Here is an 8770-nt window from a genome sequence, read left to right as displayed (position 1 = left end):
TCCTTGTCTAGGCGGCCATACTTGTCGTCAGGAGATGACAGGAATGACACTAATGACTGTTTCCAATTTTCCTATTTCACTGTCACCCCCCTGGTGACAGGTAGGCGGCATTTTTTGCGCCCTTCTCAAGGTGTGTTTTTAAATTTTCGTCACCAGCCTCGATTAGAGTTTAATTAGGTCAACTTTTTAGGATGCGAATGTATCTGACCATACCCAGTTAAGAGGTTAAGGAAGTAAGTAGGGTAGGATCATTTGAATTTATTTTTTTTTAGTTATATAATTATATTTTTTTTAATAGGGTCCGTCCACGGGGGGAGGGGGCAGGCGCCCCACCCTGCCCCACCCTGACTACGCCCATGATGGTGGGGATTATTATTACTCGGTACACTGGTTTCGTTTTTGTGCTCAAGTCCATATCAAGTCTCTTCATCCATTTTTAATAATAAAAATTTGCCTAACGGACAAAAAATTCGTAAAGCAAAGAAAAAAAACAAAGCACAAAAAAGAACTATTTAAAATATCTAAGTAGTTTTTGTACCCTTTCACAGATACGAAATAGGGAGCAGCGACAGTGTACAAGATGTGAAACAGTGAATTGGATGTAAATAAGTAAACGAGTATGATTATACTGGACAGGGGCGCATATATGGGAGGGTAATGGGGGTGTTACCCCCTCCCCCAGAAATAAATTTATAAATAAAATAAAATCTATACTAATATATAAAATCCTTAAGTGACTGACATACTGATTAATCACGATCCTGCTCAAACCACTCAACGTAAGAAGCTCAATTTTGGCATACAGGTTGATTCTAGGGTGTAGAGGTTGGATAAGAAGGGATTTTTCGAAATTCCAGTTCCAAGAGGGTGAAACCGCCCCTCAAATATTACAATATTTTTTATTTAAAAAACGGTCAAGTTTCCCAAAAAAACGTATATTTTATTTCGTTTTTTTACATATTTTAAGATTTTTTAAAAATGTATACAGGGTGTTTCGAAAAATCTGGTCATTGATTAATCACTATCCTGCTTAAAGCGCTTTACGTAACAAACTGATTTTTGGAAAAAGCTGATTTTTTTTCTCGAAACTCGAATTCTAAGGGGGTGAAACTATCCCTCAAATATTAAAATATTTTTTATTTAAAAAGTTTTTCGGAAAAACTCTTAAACACGTATATTTTATTTTGTTGTTTTACATATTTTAAGATTTTTTATAAATTTATACAGGGTGTTTCAAAAAATATGACCATTGAGTAATCACGATTCTGCTTAAATTGCTCGACGTTTAAAGCTGATTTTTGGCAAACGGATTGACTGTGGAGTGTAGAGGTTCGATAAGGAGGGGTTTATCGAATCTCAAATTCCAAGAGGGTGAAAACGCCACTCAAATATTACAATATTTGTTATTTAAAAAACGGTTAGTCTTTCGGGAAAACGCTTGGACAAGCATAATTTATTTGTTTTTTTTTACATATTTTGAAATTTTTTAAAAAATCATACAGGGTATTCCAAAAAGTTTGGTAATTTCTTAACCACGATTCTGCTTAAACTGCTTGACGTAAAAAGCTTATTTTTGGCGAACAGATTTTTCGAAAGTCAAATTCCAACGAGATGAACCTACCCCTCAAATATTACCAAGTTATATAATAATATCGCCATATTGTTTTTTCTCATGCTGACATAAATGTGAGAAAATGTTATCCAGTTTGTATGTTAATGGAAATTTTTGCTTTACTTTGTCATCGCCATTACAAATGATTAATTCGACGCGAACGAAGTCGCTGGTACACGCTAGTGTAGTATAAAATAAAACTATAATAAATGAAATTATTAATAAATGAAAATAGAAAATTCAGACCAATCCAAGAATATTTTTTCCACAGTCAGAAAAATTCAATGCAAATTTAATTTAAAACTACCGGGTGCGCCTCAAAAGTGGCTCCCCCTATAACTTTTGTTTTTTCAGATAAAAAAAAACAGATTTGGTATGTTAGTATGTGACATAAATTAAAATTCATTGACGTATTCAATTGTTTTTGCTTTTAGTTAGTTCCAGTTTCACCGGAAATGACTACAACTTTTGATTTTTAAATAGCACCCCCGGTATATTTCTTCTTTATTCGATAGAAAATGACACTCTTAATAGAATGATATAACATATGTCAACATTTGACATTTTCGTATATGGTTTATTTGAAATAATTATAACATGCGGTTCATGGTTCATAACGACAATTTGACTCGAAATACCAAGTATTTAGTACCAAATTATTCGTAAAAAATGCTTTTTCCAAATATACTAATGAACCAACTTTTAATTTGAAAAAAATTAAGATATGATTAAAAATACGAATTGGGCATTTTTACACCGGTCAGGACGAGACACGAAAAACACTAGAGGATGGAATGTATTTTTCCAAGGCTCCTTGATTAAAAATTAGTGTTTCTAATACAGCCATGGCACTCTAGATTGAAATTTAAAATATGATTTTTTTAAACAAAAATTTCAAAAGTTGACATATGATACGTCATTCTACTCAGAGTATCATTTTTTATCGAATAAAGAACCAACTGAGGATCGCGCCTAAGTAGTTCTCAATAAATGCTTAACTTAAAGCTTGTCGGAAACGAAACGAAGCGAACAGAACAGAAGAAATTCTAACCGAAATAAAAGCATACAATTCAAGCTAGGCGCGCCCCCTACGCGTGAGTGACAAGTTTAACAAGATCATGAACAACCCTGTATACACCTAAATAAGTTGTAGAGTTATAAATCTGGCAAAGTAGATTCTTGAGTAAAAAATTATAAGTCATATAAATAGCAGATTATGAGCTGGGTTTATTATACCGTGTGATTGAAAAAAACGGCATCAAAGACGGCTGGAGACGGCTAGAGAGAAATGGATGATCATTTTGGCGTGGTAAATCTCTAAACGTCATTTCAGTTAGCATTTGAAAAAAAAATAAAAAAAAATTAAAACAAATAAAAAGTAATTTAAAAACGTTTAAAATAAGCAAATATGATATGAAAATAGCTATTTATGAATACGGTATTTTAATTATAAAGTACCAACATTGTTTTACATTGAAAGTAAATTCAATACACTCTTATAACGATTTAATTACTTATAACATCTAATATTGTTGGATTACATATTCAATTATTATACAACCGTATCTGGTCATGTATACGTTCCTTCAGACAAAATTAAGTGTGAAATTACCAAATTGCCCGAAAGTCATATGAGAATTGTATGGCCTTTTCATAAAAGCACGTCTAGATAACACGACAAAGTGTAAAAGAACACATACTATTATAACAAGAAATCTTACGAAGTGAAGCAAAAGTTGAACGAATCATATTTATTTATTTTTTCCATGTATTTCCATTGAAGAAAGCTGCATATTTTTATGTAACAACAACAATATAAAGAGTATGTTTTATTCTTACCTGAAATTTATTAACTAAGATTTATTTGAACTGTTTCAGCCTGGCCAGTAACAAAACAGTTTAATATTTCAACTTTTTTACTTTGGTTTAATTATGTTGATTTTTTCTGTCAACTCAGGTGCTTGGAATAATCCCAAAAGGGAAAATTACACTCCTCCAAATCCCAATGGATCACACATTCAATCATAAATCGATTGCGAACACCCTGTAGCATCTAAGTAAAACATTTTTACACATATTTTTTTCTTCTTCTCTTTAAAACTCTCCTACCAAATTGTAGTAGTCTAACTTCATAAACAATGGCATCACTGACAATTTTTTACAACACCGAAATCTAACATCTTATTTTTTTGTTAGTATGGGCATAATCAAGAGAGCTACTGATACCGTGTTGTAAAAATAAGGCAATTAAGGACTTATTTTTTGGTATTTATTATAATTTTACTAATATCTTTGGTTTGAAGAAGATATCAAGATGCGGTTTTCGCTGACTTTTTAAGCTTTTACTTCTCTTTATTAAGAGCTAAAATTACATATACTATTGCATTTAATTAAAAAAAAACGCGCAATGTTTGATATATTGTAAGATAACGCCTCCTAGCGTCTATGTTCAAAAGCTTATTATTATTGTTTATATCATAGACTTAAAATAAAATATAGACTACACTATTTACATCTACACGCGGTCAAACAATCATTTTTGTACACATGTTTACTTCTGGGTACACTCGACCGCAGCCGACCAAACCTTCCTCGTCCAGCCTATGTTGTCACGTCTTTAATATTTTCAATATGTTTTTTCTTATTATACACATATATTGAGATATTAATACTGCATTTTAATAAAGTAGGTTTTAATATTCCATAGATGTATTAAATAGTCCTTATATTACTTTATTATAAGTCGAATACTATGTAAATAGGATAAATCCTTTACAATATGGCAACATCGATTAGAGGCGAGGTCGCCTATTCTTTCTTCTATTATCTTATAGTACGCGCCGCACGTATGTAGTAAAGCATTGTTGCCGCTACTTCTCTCTAGCTGAATTATTGCATTTTCTTAGTTTGTAGTCCTTAAATGTTTATTTTAATTACTTTTTGTCTTCAAGAACTATAAAATATGGTTCGCCAGTGCCAAATTTGCAAGAAATTTGACTTAAATGATCCATTTGAGTCTCGAAACGACTTTCGACCGGTAGGCAACTCTCAATTTACCAATTGGGAGTCAGTGGCGTTGTTGTAGAAAGGCGCTTACTTAGATAATATATTAGTAAAATGTAAAATCTCAATTTTTTCTATTACATAATCATTTATATAAAAGTTTTTGTAACAAAATCATAATTATAACCCTGTTATTATTCAAGATAAATTATATTAGGCATCGGTTAAAAAATTAATCATGTTTTTATTAAAAATATATTCCAGTTTATCCTAAAACTATCTTCAGAATCTAAAATAACATACAAGAATTTTAAAATGATATTACATTATGGAACAATATTTTTTAATATACCGGGTGCGTCCCAAAAGTCACCTATGACTATCTATAAAAAAAACAGATAAAAAAAAACAGATTTGTATGTTAGTATATGACATAAATTAGGATTGACTGACGCATTCAATTGTTTTCGGTTATTTCCTGTTTCACCGGAAATGACTAAAATTTTTTATTTTTAATTGGCACCCTTGGTATATTGCATTGTCGCTTAAAAACAAATCGTATTATAAATTTCAATCCAGGGTGCCACGGCGGTGTTAAAAACACTAAGTTTTAATCAAGGAGCATTGGAAAAACAGTTTTGATCGTCTAATGTTTTTCGTGTCTTGTCTAGGCCGGTTAAAAGATGCACAAATCGTATTTTTAATCATATGTCAATTTTTTAAATGGAACAAGGGTGACTGATTAGCATATTTCGAAAAAGCATTTTGTTATGAATATATTGATACTTGGTATTTCGAGTCAAATTATCGTTATGAACCGCGTGTTACAATTTCAATTAAACCCATATGAAACCTTATGCGAAAATGTCAAAAGTTGACATATGATATGTCATTCTATTCAGAGTGTCATTTTCTATCGAATAAAGTAGAGATATACCTAGGGTGCCATTTAAAAATCAGAAGTTATAGTCATTTCCGATGAAACAGGAAGTGACCAAAAACAATTGAAGGCGTCAATCAATCCTAATTTATGTCATATACTAACATACTAAATCTTGTTTTTTATTAGAAAAATAAAAAAATTATGGGGGTGAGTCACTTTTGGGACGCAGCCGGTATAATAAAGACAGTACCGGGTTAAATAAATGTAGTTTTCATTTTATCCACTTTCTAAAAGCTTGCTTTAATGAAACAGATCTCTGTTTTCTCTAATTTACATAATAAGACATCACTTACCAGAAAAAAAAACAACAATCATGAAGTTTTTTCTCTTTCCATGTTGCCGATTCCATTATATCTATAGAATAGATCCTGTTTTGATTAATATTAGGGTTGTAAATGTTTGACTAAAATTAATAATTAATTTATTAATTTCAAAAATTAAATAGGTAATTTCGATTATTAAAATTTTTTCTATAACATGTATTTTATTATTTTTATCGCTTTTGGACGTTTTTTTCTAAACTTTTATTTAAAAAACCTCTCCTAAATCTTAATAAAATATATTTAATTGAATTATAGCTTCATTAAATTAAAAAAATTACCCGGCTATGGTACGGAGAGTTCAGGTGTACTGAGGAACGAAAAACAGTGTTGCATTCCTCGTCAGAGTCGTCAGGGAACGACCGTTACGACGGAGACAACCTATCTATCGCTCGTGTCGCACTCGTTAGAGCCTAAAACAATGACACAACAATAACAAGACATTGTCTGACCGCATCTTCCAGCTATTTATGAATGAGATGCTCAGTCTATATTTTATTTTAAGTCTATGGTTTATATGGTACAATATAAAGTAAGAAACGCTCTTTTAACCGAGCCCTCGCTTGTTGGATTCCGATCATCCAGGCCAGAGTTATTAATATTTAAATAAAAACAGATCTAACCTTCCCCCACCACTTTATTTTGGTAGATAGCGGAAAATGGCTCTTTAGAAAAAATATTCAAAATTTACTGAAGATTATGAAGCTATTACTTATAATACACCTTATCTAGCACAGTTAGCCTGGGCCCAGATGTCAAGAAAAAAAAATATATAAACTTTGAGTACTTTGTTTTTTAAATGCCGATATCACTGGCTTCAAAAAAATATAAAAATTAAAATCGCCGACGTACAATTAGGGTCTCTATACAAATTTAAAAAAAAATTTCAACCAAATTAAAAAGCGCGCAAAAAGTTTTGTTAATAAATAACGACCATCATCACCAAAAGGTTTGCTTACTTTTGCCCCCTGCCCCCTCCCTGTTTCTAAATCCAGGAGGTTGGATCTCTGCACAAATTTAAATAAAAATAAACAAAAAAAAAGCTATTTCTAAGATTTTAGTGATAAAATTTTACTTTATGATTATAAGTATTATTAAAACTGAGCATAGATAGTGGAAGTGGATCTTTAAAAATTTGTATGTCTTTATGTAGTTACGAAAATCCCGAAATAAAACAAGAAAAACATAAAAGTACCGGAATAAACAAACGCATTATAATAGGATTGACTCCCAAAATAATAGAAACCTACAAAAATATCAGAGCAATGTTTGAGATTTTGCAACACCATACTATTTGTGGAGTCAGTTCTTACACATTTGCCGCAGATTTAAAGTTGATAATGATTATATTGGGCCTTCAATCTTTATCATCATGCCATCCATGTGCCTGGTGTGATGTTAACTCAAAATATTTACAGTCAAAGGGAGAACTAAGATCCATAAAAGCTATTTCCAAATGGAGTACATTATAGAACGAGGAGACAGGTGGAAATTTAAAAGAAATAAAAAAGTACAGTAAGTGTACTGCTAAGTTTACTTTATTGACTTTTTTAATAGTTATTTTTTGCAAATTTTAATTAAAATTTTTAGAGAATTGCGTCAACATTCCTTTAATAACTGGTGATAACAATCTTCCAATTATCAACTATATATTTATTTAGATGGGAGTTGTACAAAAAATATACGATTCTCTAAAAAAGGATTTTCCGGAAATTGCTGAAAGCTGGCTAAGAAGTTCTGGGATACAATTAGACCATTACAGCAGATTTAATGGAAATAATGCCAGACACTTGCTTAAAAAAGTTGACGTCCTTAAAGCACTAGATCCTGGTACTTACTTTGTAACAAAGCTTTATTTTATTATTGTTATTTGGACACTAAGCCCTTTGCTTATTTTTTTTTAGACAACAAATACATAAAGGTATTTTGTACCTTCAATGATGTGGTAGCCAGCTGTTTAAAAAAAAATAAGAGATACGAAAATCAGTTTTACTCCAAAAACTCACGCTGTTGTTCACCATATACTGGATTTTGTTAGTATTTCACAGAAAGTATTGGGCTTTTACTCTGAGCAAGCCTCAGAGCAGATGCATCATTCTTTTAAGTTGTTCTCAAAAAACTTTAATTCAAATCCGAGATCACAAAAAACTATCAAAAAAATCTCCTTAGGAGTGTTGCTTCCTGCAACAGTAACCATGTTTAAAATTTATTTATTTACTTATAGCTAGTACCTAATTGTTTTCTTCCTTTTTAGTCTAAATTTAGTGTGTGTTAAAGTTATTAATTGTACTTCCTTAATTGTTTGTAGTTTTACTTGTTTATTAATACTTATGATCATAAAGTAAAATTTTATCACTAAAATATTAGAAAAGAAAATATTTTTGTGCTTCTTCTATTAGATTAAAGTCTATTTTTATTTAAATTTGTGCCAAGACCCAACCTCCTGGATTTAGAAACAGGGAGGGGGGCAACAGTAAGCATACCTTTTGGTGATGATGGTCGTTATTTATTATTAACGAAACTTTTTGCGCGCTTTTTACTTTGGTTGAAAAAGTTTTTTTTTTAAATTTGTGTAGAGACCCCAAGTGTACGTCGGCGATTTTAATTTTTATATTTTTTTGAAGCCAGTGGTATAGGCATTTAAAAAATAAAGTACTCAAAGTTTATATATTTTTTTTCTTGACATCTTGGCACAGGCTAAATGTGCTAGGCAAAATGATGTAAAATCTCCATTTTCTTATTTTTTGTTGCAGTTGCGCCCCTTAGCGGTCAACTGAAAAATAATTTCCAGCAATTTCTCATAGCCTCTTTAGTTATAAATATTTTTTTCCGCAACTATACTTTCCGAGATGCAGCCGAGAGCTATTCTTAGTGGGACACCCTGTACTTATT

The sequence above is a fragment of the Sitophilus oryzae genome, unplaced genomic scaffold (genome assembly GCF_002938485.1).
Source record: "Sitophilus oryzae breed Bouriz unplaced genomic scaffold, Soryzae_2.0 scaffold_1588_pilon_pilon, whole genome shotgun sequence".
NCBI lineage: Eukaryota > Metazoa > Arthropoda > Insecta > Coleoptera > Curculionidae > Sitophilus > Sitophilus oryzae.
The sequence above is the reverse complement of the archived record's forward strand: the minus strand, read 5'-3'. Positions refer to the sequence as shown.